Source organism: Talpa europaea (genome assembly GCF_964194135.1).
Source record: "Talpa europaea genome assembly, chromosome: 13".
In the NCBI taxonomy this organism is placed as follows: Eukaryota; Metazoa; Chordata; class Mammalia; order Eulipotyphla; family Talpidae; genus Talpa; species Talpa europaea.
In genome coordinates, this window is record NC_140080.1 from 50,322,492 (window position 1) to 50,340,949 (window position 18,458).

The window sequence follows — 18,458 nt, forward strand, 5'->3', positions numbered from 1 at the left end:
CCCAGGCAAGCCCTGTGGAGTTGCAATATGAGAGCCTCCCCTGGCTTTGCGAAGGTGACAGTACTGCCCCTTGGGACCTCACCAGATACACTGGCACAGCCTATCTCATCTCATCTTCAACAAAAGAAACCCAGGAGGCAGCGATGATTATTGTCCCCATTCTGCAAAGGGTGAAAATGAGGCTCATAGAGGGAAATCATTTGGCCCAAGCTCACACAGCTCTACAAGGCAGAGTCCACAATTACAGGCAAGCACGTGCCTGCAAGGCCCACACCACTCGGGTCCCGCAGCCCTCCCCACGCCCACAGCGCCTCTGCAGGCTCGCCCTCGCAGTGAGAGTCAGCGTCTATCAAGCATCGGTGTCTCGAGGCCACAGTGAAATCCCAGTGGCATAATATAACCAGCCTCTCTTAGATGCTGTGAAGAGCCTCTCAATTGGCTCAATGTGTACATACGTTTGAAAAGTCTTGATTTGATAAATACATTTCGCATTCTTTGGAACACTGGGTACCTCTTCACAACATGATGTTCTGGGGCTTAGGGAGTGGACGTGGGCCAGGCCCTGCACTCTGAGAGGCTGTCCCATGCACCACTGGCCATAAAAATAAGTAACAGAACGACAGATTCTGTTTCCTTTTGCTTTAGTGAGTGGTTGTGCCAATGAGGTGAAGGTATGGATGGCGGGAGCAGACAGGAGGAAAGAGGGTGGGTGTCAATAATAGCCTGGCAGAAGGACACAGGCTCAGCCCCGGAGCTCCTGTGTCTCTCCGATGCTCTGCACGCGGCAGCAGTGGGTGGCTGCTGCCTGCACAGAACTGGTGGGCCATATGGAGAAGCTGGTGGGCCATGAGGAGACGGTCCACCCACATTTCTTGTGAAATAGCAGACAAGGAAGCCATATGTTGTCTCCTAGGAACTGGTCTGGAGTTGACGGCCCTTTGCAACTTGCAGGGCCTTTCTCTCTGACAAGTGTATATTCGAAAAAAAAAATATTAGAAATAGCAATGATATTTAACTACAGTGCATAAAGGATTATTTGCTGTGTAGTGATCACAGAAATTAAAACTCTGGAACATAGTCATTACCATAGGTGGTTAAGTGGGACAAGGGAGGACCTCCTGGGTCAGCTTCTATGGAGAGATAAGGGAGGAGAGAAGGTACAACCCCTACCCAACAGGGCATCCCATCAGACTGCCAGGCCTTTTCCCTTTTTTTATCTCCTTATCCTCTTGAAAGAGATTTTTAATTTTCAATCTTAACCTCAACAAATATGGGCTGATGTCCTAAGCCATCTATATTAAAAGAGAAAAGAAATGGGGAGGGTGGGGAGCTGCCTGCCAGGAGCTGCCTGGAGCCTCTTTGCCATGAAAGCAGGTGCCCAGTGGACACTGGTTACTGTGTTTCTAGAAGCCCCGGGCTGAGTTGGGCCCTCGCACACAGTGGAGCTGGTCTTGTGCTGCCTCCCTTCTTTGACAGCAGGTGCGGCAAAGGTGTGACTCACAGTGAACAAGCCAGTGTGGTGACCACACAGGGCACCCCAGGTGCAGGTCTCTTAGTCAGGGGCTGAACCCAAACCAGCCTTGTGGTATGACACCAAAGGAATCCTTTTTCATATTGGAAGATGTATTTTTCCTTTGCCATTCAGGTGGATGATAAAGTCATAAGCGGTTGAAATGGTACCTTTGGGCTGGACTCAAAATAGGGGCCAACGCTGGCCGGTGCCAAGGTGTGTGGAAAGTCCCTCTGCATTGTGATGCCCTTCAGCTGGAGCACTGTGACTTCTGAAACTGCTGTGGAAAGGAGACCCATTTTGATTCAAATGATCTGTTCATTTCTTAGAATTAGGTCTGAAGTAACTGTAACCCCCCAAGTAATAGAGAGAAGTGGGCACCTCTCGCACAGCCCAGAGGCCAGCATTCCAGGTATTATTAGTCTTATAATGCATGTGCCTTTCAGCTCACATTTCAACATTCCCGGGTGGCTTCTCCTCTTCAAAAGAGGGTGGCATCTGAAGTGAAAGCGGTGGGGTAGGGGGGTAAAGGGGAAGAGGAGGGCATGAAAAATGGTGCACACCATTTACCAGTGTCTCCTGTGGCGGGGCTGCCTCACAACTCTTCTGCTTACATTCTACCTGCTTGACCTTAGTCTGATGGCTGCCCCTCCCTTCAAGGGAGGATGCAAAACACAATATTTGGCGTTCTTGTGGCTCTGACTGAAACATCTGGAACACTGGAAGAAGTGGAGAGCAACTGCAGGAAAATTCCCAGTACCCACAAGCGCATCCTCCTTCTGGAGAACCTCATTTCCTCCCACCAGCATCCTGCATCACTTCGGGACTTCTTATCTCCTAAATCAGCCTTCCAAAAAAGCAGGATCTCATGTTCCTTTGCTGCTTTGAAACCTTCTATGACACTCCACTTTGAAAATTCTTATCCTGTCTTAGAGGGCACACAAGATTCAGACCACAGGTTGCTTCCTGCTGAAGAAGCCACCAGTACCCTGAGTGGTAGCCACCCATGTCCTCCTGAGCATGGCATGTTGTGGTCACCACTCTCACTCTAATGAGATGACACCAAACTTTTAAGTTTCATGAACGAGTGACAAACAACATGGAGACTTGTAAATGAAAAAGATGATGCACAGCTTGGTGCAAAGACTGCTCACCAAGAAAGAGACTCACTGCAACCTCGCGGAAGAAGCAGGGCTGCCAGTGTTCTGCCCGTCTCTCAGCAACCCACAGCTCTCAAGTTGCCCCGCTCTCTTGAGGACAAGGTGGGGAAATTACACGTGCCTGCACTGTGGGTGCATTTATACAGCATGTACCCTCATAGCCACCTCGGCCAGGAAAAGGGGTCTACATGATGCCAGATAGGTCTTGTTAATGAGACAAAAGACAACAAGCCATGTTGTCGGGTAAGTGCCACGTTCGCATGTTTGTGTAGGTCTGCTTCTCATAAATGATTGTTCTAAAAGCAGATCTTGCCCCCGAGGTATAAGAGTCTGGGAGAAAGGCCCACCTAGGGTAGACCAGAGAGCTCAAAGTATCGCTTCTCTAACGACTGCAAATGAGTATGACCTGTTTCTTCTTGTTAGTCAGAGATGGTGTCATCCAGTGCTCTACAATAACAAAGAACTAGTTCCTTCTGTACAGTTGAGCTTGCTGCCACCTGACTTTCTGCACAGATCCTTCAGGACTTGTCCTTCCTGCAGTTGTGAAGCATTGTCGTTAAGGCAAGCAGGGATGACCTGACCTGGACTGGCTTGTGAGCATAAAGTTGTAACTCTGAGGAAAGAACAAACCATATGTAAACAAAGAACACAAATCTAAATCTTCTCATGACTTAGACATCCCCCCTCATCTTCTGAGACTTTGTCACTCACGTCAGTCAGTTCTAGTCACCACTGTCCCTTCACAGGCTTAGTTACACTGGGAACACTTTCAGGCCTGAAGATAAAGTAGAGAAGAGATTATGAGGACTTCTCCCACAGGAGCCCATCATCAGAGAAAACTCAACATGCATGAAATGGTGGACATTTTGCCTTGGCAAATTCTAGAGACAGCAAATAGATTTGTGGTTGCCTCGTGCTGGGGAGGGGGAAAGAAGAAGTGCAGGTTCTTTTGGGTGCAGGTGTCTTTTGGGTGATTAGGAAGTTCTAGAGCTAGATTGTAGTTATCCTTGTGCAATTATGAATTTATTTTAAAAATGTTGGATCATACAATTTAAATGCATGAATTGTATAGGAAGTGAAGTACTATCTCAATAAAATCTATTCAAGCTAACAAAAGAAGCCTAGCCCTATAGTTTTCAGGACCAGCTCAATACCTACAATCTTCACATTCCCACTCCTCTTTGTTCCTTGGACATTGTCAAAGCCTCAGGCAGCTCAACTTTGAATTAGAATGTACAGCCCTTGGTGATACCCCATTGGCTCATCACAACTCTTCCATATCTCCAGGATTAGAGCTCTGGTTCAGTCCTTTAAGGATCACTTCTTCCTTACCCAGGCTAACACCTGGAGCTATTGTTTCAGCCTTTTCTTGTTCATGACAAGCATCCTCCTGCCCATGTTCTCCCTTCGAACCACCCTGCAAATACGTTTCTGATACCACCTGGCGATTTTTCTATACTTCAACAACTGAGCTGCTGAAATAAAATCATACAGATCACAAATTGGTTCTCAAGCTGAGCTCTGCAATTACTGACAAGGCTGCATTGAGTTTCCATGGATTCCCTCTCAAATTCCAAATAAACTTTTGAGTTACCCAGCCCACAAACTTTTTTCTCTTCATAGCTGATTAGCCTCTAACTTCTGAGAGAACACTGAAGCATCCAGGTGTGAAGTCTCTGTGCCAGAAAAATAAAGCTGTATGCATCTGGATCCATCCCCACTGTCTCCCAAAGTCCCAAAGGAGGTCATCTCCTTCCTCCAGGTCGAGGGCAATCCCTCTGCCCATGCCCTTGACAACATTTGATCTCCTTCGGAAATTTGCTCTGGCTGTTTATCCTTCTCCCATCTGCATTTTCATTCTTTTGTGAAGCTTCAGCCATTTCATCTACATGGTCTCCTTTCACACCACTTACAAACACAATCACATTATCTTAATTTATAAACCATCTTGACAACCTCTTCCTTTCTTGAAACTTGCATCTCTCTCTTTCCCTTCTCAGTCAAAGCCCTTGAAGAACTTTTTTCATTACTAATTTCATGGTATCACTGCCCATTAAGTCGCTGTAATGTAGCTCTTCCTCACCCACATCTGAAACTGTCATTGCCAATTGTCCATCATTTCCTTCCTTGGCATGCTGCAGCTGGTTCTGGGGACTGCTCCTTGATCTGGTAATGGTTTTGCCTTGGTTTTCATGAACCACTCTCTCCTAGCCCTCTGCCAATTTCCCATCAGTCTGCCCACCCCCAGATGTGTGTTTCTGTTAGCTCAGTGCTGGCAACTGTTCTCTCTTTATACAATGACATCCCGATCAGCTTTTGCGCCAAGAGATACTCCCAGCCAAGGTCACCGCCCTGAGCACCCCACTCTCACTTATCCAAACACAGGCTCATTCCATTACCCCAAGGGGAAATGGTTTCCTATCTCCCCACTCCCCAAACATATTCTCCCTCCAGGACTCCCACTGTTGTCCAGTCAGCAAACATTCTTAGGGCCTCCTATTTGGCAGCTCTGCATTTAGCCTCAAACACTCCTCACCCCCACTTCTGACATGTCCTTATGTGTAGAGCCCAGAAACTCTTCCTCCTTGTTTTCTTCTGTCTTTCTCTTCCTTTCCATCCTTGTCATTGGTGCCTGAAATAAAGCCTTATCATCTCTCACCTGGGCTGTCTCTAACATACACCATTTTGATCTGTTTCTTTGCTCCCATTAAGAGCAACTCTCAAAAGAGCAAGTGTGTGTGTGTGTGTGTGTGTGTGTGTGTGTGTGTGTGTGTGAACTTCTTTTAGTATCTCTGCAACTTTATAGCATAACTGCATCTGGTGCAGTCCCCACTCCCCTGCCCCTCCTCCCTCACTTCACTTTCCTCTTAGAAGTCTTTGTTTGCAGGATAATGAGCAGCAACTTCCAGAAAGTGCCACAATGGTTCACATACCTCTGACTTTACTCACAAAGGACCCACTCCAGGATGATGTTCAACCACCTGACCTTGATTCTGAGCTGACGTGAAGTGTGTTCAAATTTCATTCTCTATTCTCATCTTCTCAGAACTGCTGCCACTCCTGACAACAGGCCTATAGCCTCCAGTCCATGAGGAATTTGTTGCTCTCAAACTTCTAGGAAGATCTCCTCTGTAGCCTGAGCACTGGCTACAGTGTGAGTTGCTCCAGGAGAGCAGTTGGGTTCTGTTCCCTGGTGGGAGAGGAAAGTCTGGGGTCTTCTGCTCCCGATTGTGTTTTCCTCACAAAGATTCTAGAATCAGACATCTTTGCCTCAAAAAGTAATTTCTTCTGAAGCCACCCCATTCAGTCTAAATAGGCACTGCTGCTCCTCCTACAAAGGTAGCTTTGACTTAATGTTTTGTGAACTAAAACTCCCATCATGCCCCTGCCTCGATTTCATTGTAAAGCTCTTTTACATCAACCAGCAATGATAAGCTTTTCCCTAGTCATTCCTCCCTAATCTCTAGCATTCTCCCCTGACCACAGGAAGGTATAATGATAGTATTAATTTTCTCTGTCCTGGAAAGAAATTAGGAAGAAAGGAAGAAGTAGTGAAGGGAGGAAGGAAGGGACAATGGGAGGGAAGAAATGAAAGGAGAGAAATGGAGCCAAAGAAGGGAGGAAATTTTCATCACTACTATGTTTGCATTTATCCTCAGACCTGAATTTCCTGGTGTTCTTATCCATATAAAAAGTCCATTCCTTCTCAATTCTGTGGGTGAACCGATAGTCCCAGATTAACATCAATGATTATTGCATTTTAAACTTTTCCTTTCAGATAAAATGTATTTTTGTTTAATTTGATGTAGTCCCAGCTGTTTATCTTTGCCTTCATTATCACTGCTTTGGGTGATGTGTCTTTAAAGATGTTACTGAGGTGTATGTCGTGTAGTATTTCACCTAGATTTCCTTCTATATATTTTATGGCTTCAGGTCTTATGTCAAGTTCTTTAATCCATTTTGAGTTGGTTTTTGTGCATGGTGTGAGGTAGTAGTCAAGCTTTATTCTTTTGCATGTAGCGACCCACTTTTCCCAGCACCATTTATTGAACAAATTTTCTTTGCTCCATTGCATATTCTTTGCTCCTTTGTCAGACTGGTCCAACCACTATGGAAAGCTGTGTGGAGGTTCCTCAATCTGCTAAAAATGGAGCTTCCATATGATCCAGCAATTCCACTTCTAGGTATCTACCCAAAGGACACAAAAATATTAATTCAAAAGGACACCTGCACCTCTATGTTTATTGCAGTGCTATTTACAGCAGGTAAGCTATGGAAACAACTCAAATGCCCAAAAATAGATGACTGGATCAAGAAGATGTGGCACGTATACACAATGGAATATTACTCAGCAATCAAAAAAGATAAACTCCTGACATTTGCAGCTACATGGATGGAGCTGGAAGGGATCATGCTCAGTGAAATAAGCCAGAAAGAAAAAGAAAAATACCAGATGGACTCACTCATAGCAGGAATTTAGAAGACACAAATAAGGGATCTGGAAAAAGACTGATTATAATAAAGTAAAAATCAAAATCAACAGGCAAGTATAAACCAGAGACACACTACAGGTGTGAGAAGGGAGTAGGATCAAAACAAGGATGGTGGATATTTTACGGGGACTATAACCAAGATGAAAATGCATACATTGTACAAAAATGAAAAATGATGTAAAAATATATAAAATAAAAAAAAATGTATTTTTGTAAAGGCCTATAATGACTCAACTCAAAGAAATAACTAATAGAATCATTTTCGGAGTTATAGCAGGGCCATTACTGAGGAGGTGGTTGTGTATTTCAGCAGTATGCACCCACCTTCAGTCATTGCTGTTATCTCAATGTTCTCAAAAAAGTATAGTTTCCTTGCTTTTGTAGTGTCCTCCTGCTAATAAAGGCCTTCCTTATAAGGAAGTTACAGTTACATTGTTATCTGCTTAATGGAATTGGGGATGGGTCTTGGTAATTACTGAGAGGATTCTGGAAGCATCCTGCTTTTCACCATCCATCCTTTGATCTCCCCAGAGCTGCCTCCTCAGGGTCTGTGGCCCTTTGAGATGCATCTGCAGCAGGGGCCTCACAGGGGAGCTCCCAGACACTTGAACACTCACTCCACGGTCATGTGCTCCTACTCGGACCCCACATCGGCCATCTCCTTATAAAAAAATAATGCTAGTTAAAATTGAGGAGCTTCCATAGTACATACCAGCTGCCATACTAAGAGGAAACTTAGGTTAGGTAGACAATTTATTATGTTTGTTTTTTTTTTTTTATAATGAGGCTATGAGAGTTTTCCAAAGTCACCAGGCTTGTAAATGGTGGGTCACTGACTCAGGATGCCCACCTCACTCCCCACAGGAGATGGGGGCGCTTGAGGTGAAGGGAGCTTGAGAGACTCCTAGAGAGCCCACATCTGACCACAGATGGGACAGTGGGAAATAACCTAACAATGCACAGGAGAAGGCAATGTTTTGGGGCACTATATTCAGTGAGAGATTTCTTATAAAAATCGTACAAAAGCGTGCTGTCTCAGAGACTCTGGAAGCTGCATCTCCCCACCACAGGCTGAGCTATGCCCGTGGCCCCTGAGCTGACTGTCCTTGACAGGGGGGTTTCCGCTGGCCCTGGGTCTCCCAGCACCATCTTTGCACATTGTGGACCATGGCCCCATGTGGCTGCAGGTTTCACACACGTTCTCATTTCCAGGATGGCTGGGTCTGTCCTGGACCACATGAATGGGAAGACAGCAGGGCCTAGTTCTGTGGAGCCAGTGAGAAACTCTTGAAAAGATGGCCCCCTCCTGTTAGCTGGGAGGCAGCCCTTCCCTCAGATTAGATGGAATATGGGGAGTGGCTGGAATTGGGCTATGCCTGGTCCCAGGGGGAGGGGGGTTCTGCTCATGAACTTTCTGGGGGCATCTCACCTGGCATCACCAATATCATAATTCCCAATTTCTCCAGAGGTTTTAACTTGATGCAAGCAAGAGTCCTAAAATCCTGAGATTACACAGGAACTAGGAATTTATGAAAAATATATAAATCTTTTCCAACACCTCTAGATACTATCTAAAGATGTTTCCCACCTGGAAGCATAGTATTTACAAAATGGCTCTCACCACAGGGAGGATGGAAGTCCCCCCTCAGCTCTGTTCTTGCCAAACCAATTGTTCTTTCCCAGGAAGTCTTCACACTGACATGAAGATTAGTGGGGATTATTCAGGCCCCTAGTTTCAAACATCCAAGCAAAACTGAGTATGTGGCTTGCCACCTCAGGGAAGCCAGTTTGAAAGAAGCCAGTTCTGCCCAGAGGGCTGGAGCCTGGTGTGTCATTAGCAGGTCGCCTATCTCCAGAGGTTCATGGGCTTCCAGATGAAAGCCAGGCCACATCAGTGTTGCCAAAGGGCAGCTGAGAGAAGAATTGAGTTCCGTTCCTCTCCACAAGCTGGGATTCTCCTGGTGAGTTCTGGGAGCTATGTGAGAATGTAATTTAGCACTTTGTTTCAGGACTAACCAATTAATTGCTTTCAAGTCTTTCTGGAAAGGAGGCCAATGATATGTTCTTGGAATTGTGAAGTCATTGGTTTGTGAAGTTCATGTATGAGACAACTATTCAATAGAGGAATGTGTTTCATCATAATCGCCAGCGAGCTGTCCCTGAGGGACCTAGCCTAAAGCTGCCCATAGTAGAGTCCTCCACTGGAGCAGTCCTGGCCTGGCCTATTCTGGTCTGGTGGGGGGGGGGGAGCGGAGCTGAGATGAGAGCCAGCAAGCAAGAGCGAGGATATGGTCAATGTTACAGGGGGCCGCCACTCCCATACATGGAGTTTGATGGTTAGACAGTGAGAGAAGAGAGTTTAGTGTTCCACGGAATGTGGCAGCTTTCCTGCCACCCTTCTCCTGCAAGGGACCCGTGGTCCTCTCATGTCCTGCAGGTTCATTCTTCACAGACTTTATCTTGTGGTAATATTAGTGAGGGCATATAGACCACTGACCAGTATCAGCGTCCTTGAGAGGGATAATGTGGATTTTCTTACTTAATTAAATAACTCATTAAATGGACAAATATCTGTGAGCAACCTGCTCAGGGCCAGGGACACACTGTCTGCAGAAGCTGCCAAGCACAGTGCCCCTCTCTCCTAGGGATGCCTCCCAGCTTCATTGGCTTCTTCTACTTTACACATGCAAACCTTTGATTTTGAACAGAAAACCATATTATGCCAGAAGAAGAGACAAGGCTTGGTGGGATTATTTTGTCACAAGAAAATTCTAATTCCAGAGACTGTCAATGCTGACAACAAAGGTCAAATAGTGTTTCACTCACATTATAATTGGTGTCTCCTATACCTACTGGATAGTCAAGGCCAAGAAACCAGGACCTCTGATTGTCCACATGTTATCACTTGAGACAGTGTGGGACCGCTGTCCCCAATCATAAGGAGGGTTTCCTATTCCTTCATGGGTGCCTCCAGTCTTACCACAAAGGCTGCATGGCTCCCAAAATACAGGGGTGACCTCCAACAAGCAAACAGACAAATGCTTAAGGCATTGATCCTGGTGAAACCCCAAATTGGACCTTGGACCCCAAAACACATGCACACATGTACATACTCATATGCAGCATACACCATCGTCTTTCCTAACCATGAAGACTGACAGGGCAATCTTTGTTGCACTTACTATATCACACAAGTGCACATCCAGACTCAGTCCCCGGTCACTGGCACTTCAGGGGAGGAACAATTGTTGCCACGAAGCCCCACAGCCTAAGGGCCTGACCCCTCACCCCTCTGCTTGTCTCGCTAGAGCACCGGGCACAGATGGCGTGCACACAGACCTGGCCCTAAGTACTACTCACTACCTGTCACCCTGAAAACCTAGCGTGTGTGTCTTCTGCCATGACCCTAAAACACATGTGTTCTTCGTAGTACTCTAAGATCACTCAGCAATTTTGCCAATAGTTTGGGAACAAATTATTCCAATGTTCTGAGAAACCTCACTTTAGTTCCACATGATAAGAAGGGAAGAAGACTTCTTTCCTCCCAGGAGCTTGTTGGCCAGGGAAGACCACATGAGGTGTTCTCTGGAGTGACGGCCAGAGGGGGCTGCCATCACGGGAAAAACAGCCTCACCTCAGAGTGCGTTCTTCTATGGACTCCCACTGTGAATGACCACAGGGGCACTGCACAGCCTGTGGATGACCCCTCCTGGTGACCTCTAAAATATTTGGAAATGAATTTTGCACTATTGGAATGTCTGGAAAGCGTGGAGGGGTCCAGTTTGAATAAAAATGGGTTTTTAAAATAATGACAAAACTGTGTGGATAGTTACTGGCTGAACAAATCCTAGAAAGTAGGTTCTAGAATTTGAGATTGAGGTCCATAATTAAGTCTCTGAAAAATAAGAACTGTTTGGGTCATTTCTGCAGCAGAGCACAGAGAAGTAGAGCATTGGGTCACTGCAGGAAAGGTGCCGCTGTGCAGAGAACAAAGCCTGTGTTAGAGTTGAAAGCAGAGCTGAGAATGCAGACTCTTAGCCCCCACTGACTTAGAATGTGCACTTTCACAAGCTCTGGAGGTGCCCTTTTTGAGATGTTCTGGCTAGGTCCCCCCCACCTTTCCAAGGCACTTATTTAAACAGTGAAAAATAAAGATAGCCCTGCAAATAGCCAGTTGGGGACCTTTGCAAAGCCGCTTAAATGCTCTGAGCCTCAATTTCCTCCTCTGGAAAACACTAATAATAATTGCTACCCTTTCAGACTTTTGTGAGGAGTAAGTGAGGTAATGCAGGTGAAATTCCCCCATTAAAACAAAGTGCCCCACAAATGTTATTGATTTACTATTCAAACAGACAAGTTACTCTTGGCCCTCTGGATAGGCATTGGCCCTGTTGGTGGTTTGGACTCTTCAGCTGCCTGTAAAGTCATCACAATGATAAATGGGAGTGCCTGAGGGGCTTAGGGCTCCGACAATCCCAAGCCCTGTGTGTGGAGAGACTGTCTACTCTCGGTGTCTGCTCAGAGTCTGCTTTCAACCACAAAGTCCTTATCTCATAACTCAAGCTACAGAGTCCTACTGCTAATCTAGCTTAGTTGTTGTGGGTTTTGTCATGTGGTTGTTGTTGAATTCTTCCAATAGTGGCGTCCAAGGTGCTCGCTCCCTCTCTGCCTTCTAGGAAAGACTGCAGCATGCAGTCACTCACAGTGGTGGGAGGAAAAACTTAGGGGCCTGTTTCAGAAGTCTCCTTGCAAAACCTCCACTTAGGAGATTGTTGTTAAGGAATTTACATTTGGAGACCATTAATCATAAACTGCAAATTTCAAACCAGAACATCCCTATGTTGCAATCGCAAATTCTTAATTGTTTGAGGTCAACCAAGAGATGTTCAATGGAAATGACATTGTCATCAATTCTGCAAAGAGGCTAACACAAGGCTGGGAGAGCCCTAAATGAAACCTCAAATTTTTATTTAGAATGTGATAAAGCTGGATTGATTTTTAAGAAAATATTTAAAAAAAAAGAATCTAAAACTTGGGAACCAATAGGGGATGTTATTTACTGTTTTTACTGTTTAATTTCTGCAGATAGAAACAGGAAGGAAGCCGTAAAGAGACTATCCATTGAAAAGAGACCAAAGTAAGAATGCAAATAAATACTGGAAACCAGTGGTTATAGTAACTGACAAGCTTGGAGATTGTTCACATCCTCTCTAGGGAAACGAATATTTTTATGTTAATTTTTGAATGATGATTAATGGCATTGAACCGAATATGTAGATCCTAATAAGAAAATAAAAATTTCCATGAAGAAAATATTTTTCTGTTCAGTGCCACCAGTTCCAAGGCCTCAATAGCTTAAAAATACAGAAGTGTTTTTATTCCAGTCAAACTTCATTGAAGTTTTAAATCATTATAATTAAATTTTCAATTGTAATAGCATGCTCTCTGCTTCTAGTTTCCTTGTGTCAGGGCTTCTGAGGAAAATAAGGCTGTGATATTTCCTCTGGGACAGACACTAAGATGCCCTGGGATCTTTGGGTTTTCTTTTGTGTCCCTGGTTTATCGGAGGAGTGTCGCCGTACACCAGCAGAAGCCTCCATGGAAAGGAAAGAGCTCTTTGCTTCGCCCACCCTGCCGCAGGGACAGTGCGTGGATGGACATGTCACGTCAAGCCAGCATATGCCACCCCAATCACGACAGCTGTTCCTGTTTGGCTTCCAACTTCAAAGCTTCCTGCTTTCCTGAACATGCATTCCGAGTTTTATTTTCCAGTGTTACAAACCATGCAGTTCCCCAAGAGCGCTAAAGGTCAAGCTTTTATCCCAAGCCTAAAGGAATATGCACTTGGATCCTTTCCTTTCTTGTTTTCCTTTGGGGAAGTCATAAAAACAGCTTTGATAATTAGTAAACAGCCAACATTTTCCTAACACTCATAAAACATAAAGGCGATGTGAAACCCAGCTTTGCTTTCAAGTTTCTTAGAGGCTCATGTTCCAGGGACCACATTCTCCAGAGCACAAGCAAATTGTTCAAGCTACATAGCTAATCTGCCCGCATCACCTGATTCACACTGGAAGGAGTATGACCAGGTTCAGGATTCTGCCCTGTCTATGGTAGGTAAACTTACTGAAGGTAGAAAAGAATTGGATAGATTTCTGATAGATCTGAGGCTTCAGTCAAACTCTGGAGACTGAGACTTAGTTAACTTGTCAATAGATATAGGAGCTCCATATTTTTGTACTTTCATCTCTCTTCCTGGTAACCCCAGCAAAAGCACTAAAAGTACAGAGAGAGTTTTTTAATCTGTTTTAAATTACTTTAAAGTTTTCAATCCAAAATTCTCAATCCAGCCTCTTCATTAACTCAAGAGAAAGAAAAATACTAGCAACCAAATTTGAATCCGTAATCTGTGGTTGCCTGATGCCTTAATACAAGGACTCACAGACTGGTCACCTGCCTCACAGCTTGGCAAAGAATAGTCAGGCTGCAAATCTGCTGCAGCCACGTCTGCGTGATGCTGCTGTCTCTTCTGAGAGCCCTTGGCTATGCACAGGCGACATGAATGGGGTTGGGGGACAGAGTATCTCTAATGATCTCCAGCATGGAAAGTTGAGCTCTATGTGCCATTAATGTTATTTATCTCAAAACATGAAGATTTTCCAATAGTTTTGATTGCAATAGAAATGAATACATCAAGGAAGAAAAAAAAATGTTGACTGAGCAGTTTGCAAAAGTAGTTTTCAATATTTTCAGTTCATAGACTACATGGGAAGTGTGCAGACGGAAAAGAAGAAAGCTATATAAACAAGTAAATTAATTAAATTAGACAATGTCTAAGCAGTCTTGTTCACTATTAGCAAATTGGCTAATGGGAGCAGCAGATGAATTTTTTGAAACCTAAAATCACATCCCAGGCATGGCTGGTAAGGGCGCACAGAGCACAGGGCAGGCGTTGCAAGATGCCCTTGACCATTTCCAGCCTGATGATGCTACTGCCCTCCAGGAAGGGGTCTCTGTCCACTGTCATGGCTCCCAATTCAAAATCCAGGCTGAATTCTGTCTTCCTGGTAAACCCTGTGCTAGCTCTCAGGGAGACTAGGACAGTATCTGCCATTTTCAGTATCTATCCTGGGAGCTGGCTCCATGGAACTAACTGGAGAGTTTTCTGAGATCTGGAAGGAGTTAGAAAGGGAAAAAAAGATCGCTGTCTATAAATAGCTTTGCATGTCCAGCGTTAGCTTCACCCTATAAATATAAGGGAGTCCTCTTTTCCAAAGGGCAAAACTGACCCACCAAACTTACAAAGAAGGCAGTCTGTGCTCGTAATTCATGCTGCAGAGCTCTTGCCCTGCCTCGGTTGCCATGGACATGGTTGCACAGTCCCTCTGTCATCTCTTACAGTTAGCTGCCTTGGTGTCCTGGATGCAGGGCCCAACCACACTCTCCTCCCTGTGCACCTGCCTCTTTTAATTATGCTTTCTCAGGGCAACTTCTGCATGAATTAATGATTAGTGTTTAAACCTTATGCAATTTTAAAAGGTATATAACCACAGACTTTAACCAAAATGAAATCTGTACCTCAATCTACCAAGTCTTTAAATGTTACCCTTCAAATTCCCTTCTTAAAGAGAACATTTAGCCTGGGTTTTTCATTTTAAGTCTTTTTATATTCCACAGACACTTACTGAGGACATATGCATGGTTGTAAGTACATGGATACATATATATACAGTTCCCTCCAGAAGAATCTGTAAGATAGGCTGCAAGAATCTTTATTTTATGGGTAGGAATGTGGAATTATGCAGGGCAAAATGAAAAGCCAGTCAATGAAGATTCATTTCCCAAACCCAGGATTCTCTGTTCTTTAAAATCCATCTCCAAGAAGATATTCTCTTAAGGGACAGCTTTATCTAGCTACTTCCATCTACTTCCCACAACCTGACAGCAGGGAAATCCCTCATGTTCCCAATGTCTACAGTGGGGTTGATTATAATAGAAATTACCTTACATTTTTTGATATAAATATTAAATAAGAGGTTGATTGATAGGAGTTAACATGCAGATTGACCCTACATGGGACAGGGCCCCTCTGGCCCTATGTGGAAGTGGTCCCTGGGCTGTGGTCCCTCTGGGGAACAGATGTGTGAACCCCACTTGGTACTCTGTCAGAAAGAAGCAGGCTAGAATAGTCTTCAGGTCACACTGGGCTGGCAGAGCGTGGCCCCTGGCTAGAGACGTTAGCAAGGTCTCTGGCTCTGAGTGCTGGGCTACAAGTCTTCTGGGGTCACTGAGGCTAGAGTTGACTCCAGAGTGAGGAAAGGAAGTGTTGTGCCCAACATTGACCAGTGCAGCCCCCAAGGACACAGACAGCTGATGCAAGAACACAAAGGAGTTTATTACGGGCTCGAGTCCGGGCTCACGATGTGCACCGATGCAAAGGCAGAGGTCGAGAGCCCCCAACAGAGGAAGCAGGGGTCTCTTATAGGGTCACAAGCAGGCACGAATTTTGAAAGAAGCTGGCAATTACTCATTGGCTACTACAAAGGCATTTTGGCACGCATGGTTATAGTTTCAAACTAATTGGACAGTTAGTGATGCTGTCCCATTTATGGATAGGACTGCCCTCATTGGTGGCTGGGGTGGTCTGCTTTTACGTCACCAAGTGGAGTGAGGGTTGTGACTGTTGAAACTATCTCCAGAATGCGGCTGTACAAAGGCTAACATATCAAGGTGGAGGATATACAAAATGGTGAAACCTTGGCTAAGCTTGGTTCCACAGGAAGAATAGAAGCCTAGTGAAGAGGTAGAAGATTTCTCTCAATTCTACAAGTCAGATGTTGGAATGTTGGGTGGATTTACCAACTACCACTGCTCCCTGGGGCTTGCAGAAGCTTGCCTTTGAACATAATTTTAATGAGAAAGGGCCATTGGTGGCCCCTCCCTTCCTCTAGGCCTGCTGGTAAGGGAACTTAGTCCTGGCAGCAACGCCCATGAATTCCTGGTGATGAGAGGATGTGGCCCAGGACCCATCCTGGAAAGAGGCACTGAGATTTGGTGTCAGCTGCTGTGTCTGGATTGGGGTGCTGCAGACTCTCTTCAATATCATCATCCCAGAATCGGCCCTTTGGGCTCTGGGGATCAAGTCATGGAAGGTCTCCTGGGTGGCCTGTCTCACTGGGATGTGAACATTTTCTATTCATTGCTGAGCACAAGACCTTTATGAGCACAAATTTGCCTTCTCCCTGGCTTGCCTCTGGCCCTGTTGGGAGAATGCACTATTGCATCCCCTGCGGTGTTATTGATTCCACAGAGTTGCCTGTTAATCTCAGCATCATTCCTCAGCTCCTTGTTCTCCATGCTGGCACATTTGCACCTCAGGACCTGGGCTGTCTGGTTTTGCACTGCCCCACCAGGCCCTCTGTAGAGGGTTGCTCTTCTGCCACAACCCCACTAAAAGCTTCCTGGAGACTAGTTACTCAGAAGTTTTGTTTGCTCTCCTGACATTTAGTACCATAGGGTAGCTGGAAAGGGGCCAAAGCTGGGCTGGTGGACTTTTCTTGGCCCTCGCCACTGGTGTGCATCCCAACAGTTTGGCCAACATTGGCTCCCTCATACATACTCAGTGCTGAAGCTTTTTCTCTTCTCTCATGTGGCTGAATTCTCTGAGAAGGCTCTTGAAGCTGCTGGACTCTGTGTTCCTGTCAGTTCTCATATTTGACCATTCTTTGCCTTCTTTCAGTATTGTGCCTATTCCCAGTTATGTCTGCCAGGCTCAGCCTACTCCACCCCCAAGCCCTTTCTGAAGTAAGCTGTGATCTACCAGGTCACTGATGAAAATGAGCTGCCTTGGTGCTCCTGAGAGTCCCCTAGTCTACAGCTTCATCCCAGGCAGCTACTGAAATTTTGGGGTACTATGAGATACTATGAGTTAAAGCAAGTGCCCAATTTTCTATTGGCTGTCCTAGGGTCTGGGAAACATGGATGGACGTAACGACCCACCCTTGGCTCTGCCTTATACTTGGGGTGTGAAGGAACTACATCTGTAAGAATCTAGAAAAGCCTGATCCTGGATTCTTCAGACCTCAGGTATTTTTGTACTGGTCCACACTGTAGTGCTATTGCTGTTTGGGGGGTCTGTGCATGCATGCTTATATTCTCACCAGATTTTTGGGCTCCTCTACTCCTATTGTGTACTGGTTTCCAGTTCACTGGCTTCAGGATCAAGAGCCACTGCTACCACTGCTAAGAGTCTATGTCTGGGAAGCCTAGTGGAGGGGACTCCCCACCAGGACAAAAGGTCTCCAGAAATTCTATTATGGCACTTTTGTACAACTGGTCACACAATGCATTCTAGGCTACTTCCTGACTTACTGGATTCTGGAACTACTCCTACATTGCAACTTCCTGCCTTGGACATGACCTGGAGTCTCAGGGGACAAGACTGAAGCAGACTTAACCCAGCATCTGAAAGTACAAATACACACTGGGTCTGCCTGCACTGCTCTCTCTCTCTCTCTCTCTCTCTCTCTCTCTCTCTCTCTCTCTCTCTCTCTGGATATTCGTTGGGAATGGTAGAAGTGTGATTCACTTAAAAAACCCTTCCGGTCATGGCTATGGCACCTTTAGAGTAGTAACTCTTTTCTCTGTAAGTGAAGAAATCTTATTCCAAGTCTATGGTATACTTGGATCTGTATTAATCAAGTATAGCAGAGACAGTCTTAATCCTACCAGTGAACCACATGTAAAATTAAGCATAAATTATTTAAATATAAATTTCATCAAAGATCCTCACTGATAAGCTAGTAGTATTCCAGACATGATGGCAGAGGCCAGAACAGGTAGTAAGTAAAGTGGGATCATTTTCTCTAAATGGGACTTTGTTTCTGATTATTTTTTTCATTATATGTTCATTTAGATGAAAAATCTTATATACACACATTAAAAAAAAAAGAAACTTTTGGTTTAAAAAAAGAGTTAACTGGCCTCTCCTGGTGGTGCAGGCAGTTGAGCGCTGGGCTGCAAAGCTGCCTGCAGCCTCTGCAGTGCCGGTTCAATCCCCAGTCTCCAGTCGTGAGTCCCACGTGGTGCGTAGACCTCTCCTGCCACGTCCGCTGCTCCCCTCAGCAGTGTGTTTCATCAGTCTGCCTGTTCTGTTCCCCGCTCTGGCTCTGGTGAATTCTCTCACGCTCCCACACTTCTGACTGTACCCAGTGCTTGTATAAATAAGTAAATAAATCTTAAAAAAAAAAAAAAGAGTTAACGTTCAACAATGTCTGGGGAGCATTTCTGGAGTGT

The 18,458-nt window shown here is 45.1% G+C and overlaps 2 pseudogenes across 2 annotated transcripts; both read left to right on the top strand.

Annotated features, from left to right (window-relative positions):
• The first annotated feature begins 16,175 nt into the window (after positions 1 to 16,175).
• On the top strand, positions 16,176 to 17,017 carry LOC311183239 (GPI mannosyltransferase 2-like; annotated as a pseudogene). Its single transcript has one exon. The product of its transcript is annotated as a GPI mannosyltransferase 2-like (transcript).
• Positions 17,018 to 17,076: 59 nt separating this feature from the next.
• Positions 17,077 to 17,582, top strand: LOC311183327 (GPI mannosyltransferase 2-like; annotated as a pseudogene). Its single transcript has one exon. The product of its transcript is annotated as a GPI mannosyltransferase 2-like (transcript).
• The last annotated feature ends 876 nt before the right edge of the window (positions 17,583 to 18,458 follow it).